General features: G+C 39.2%; 1 non-coding gene across 1 annotated transcript; it reads left to right on the forward strand.

The window, feature by feature from the left end:
• Nucleotides 1–405: 405 nt before the first annotated feature.
• On the forward strand, nt 406–512 carry LOC127124580 (small nucleolar RNA R71). Its single transcript, XR_007804056.1, has one exon. It is a non-coding gene; the product is annotated as a small nucleolar RNA R71 (small nucleolar RNA).
• Nucleotides 513–1,499: the final 987 nt, after the last annotated feature.

Genomic DNA, 1,499 nt, shown 5'->3' on the forward strand with positions numbered 1-1,499 from the left:
TTTCCTTGTACATAATTTACTTGATCAGTGGGGACTCCTGCTAATATCTGACATTCTGGTGCAGTGTGTCTAGGAATTCCACATAACTCGTAGTTTGGAGTTACGGTAGCCACGGTTGCTGGGGGTGGTATGGTCAAGTTATCTAACTTTTGAACAAAGGCATCTACCTTTGAGTGGACGTGGTCAAGGCTACTGATTTCGTACATTCTACTTTTTGTTTGGGACTTTTCTAGTGGAGTTCTTTCACCTCCCCATTGGCAATGGTTTTGGGCCATGTTTTTAATGAGTTGATAGGCTTTGTTGTATGGCTTATCCATAAGTGCACCGGCCACGGCAGCGTCTACTGTCAGTCTTGTGTAATACAAAAGCCAATTCTAAAATGTGTGAATGATCACCCAGTCTTCGAGACCGTGGTGTAGACATATCCTCATCATGTCTTTGTATCTCTCCCACGGGTCGTAGAGAGATTCTACATCTTTTTGTTGAAATCCATTGATTTGAGCTCTCAGCATAGCAGTTTTGCTTGGCGGAAAATATTGGGCTAAGAAAACATTCTTAAGTTCTTCCCATGTAGTGACTGAGTTGGATGGCAAGGATCGCATCCAAGCCCAAGCTCTGTCTCTTAGAGAGAAAGGAAAAATGAGTAGTCTTATTGCATCTTGAGATACACCATTCGCCTTCATAGTGTCTCCGTATTGCACAAACTTGGTCAAATGTTCATTAGGGTCTTCCGTAGGATTTCTAGTAAATTGATGTTGTTGGACTACTGATAATAATGAGGGTTTCAACTCAAAATCGTTTCGATCGATAGCAGGGGCAACAATGCGGTTGTTAGGTTTTTGTTGGGATGGGGTAGCGTAGAACTTAAGACGACGATTATGTGGTCATACTGCAACCATGGTTGGTTTTTCAACTGGTTCAGTAGTAGGAAAGAAGATATCGGGAATATTGTACCTTCGTTGGTACTTTAGTATTTGACGTCTTAAATATAAGAAACGCTCTAATTCTACAATTGGTGGTGCTATGTTTTCGCCTTGTGAGCGAGTACTTGGCATACAACCGAGATCTAAGGGAAAGGAAATTAGTTTTTACCATAGTTTATACTATACAACGAAAGAATCGCACTATTTGACTAAATCAGATCCCCGACAACGACGCCAAAAGCATGATACGTCTCATGACTGTATATAAAATATAGTCTATCGGGTACTTGACGGCAAGTGCACAATCTAGTCGTTTTAGGTTTAAAAGATATCGAACCCACAGGGACCAATGCTCAAACTAATGTTATCGATGTTACTATGTTTAGCTAAGGCGCTGATTTTTTGAGGTTTTGTTGAATAAAAATTAAATCTAAAGGAAATTATGTTTTTAAGAGAATATTAATAGAGGGATATCAGTATGCAACACATTAATCGTCAGGGTTTCAATAAGTCACCGGTGTATATTTTAATTACCAAATATCTTTTAGTAGAAAATACTCATTTAAAAGGCTTTAT

This window comes from Lathyrus oleraceus, chromosome 2, assembly GCF_024323335.1.
Source record: "Lathyrus oleraceus cultivar Zhongwan6 chromosome 2, CAAS_Psat_ZW6_1.0, whole genome shotgun sequence".
Lineage (NCBI taxonomy): Eukaryota > Viridiplantae > Streptophyta > Magnoliopsida > Fabales > Fabaceae > Lathyrus > Lathyrus oleraceus.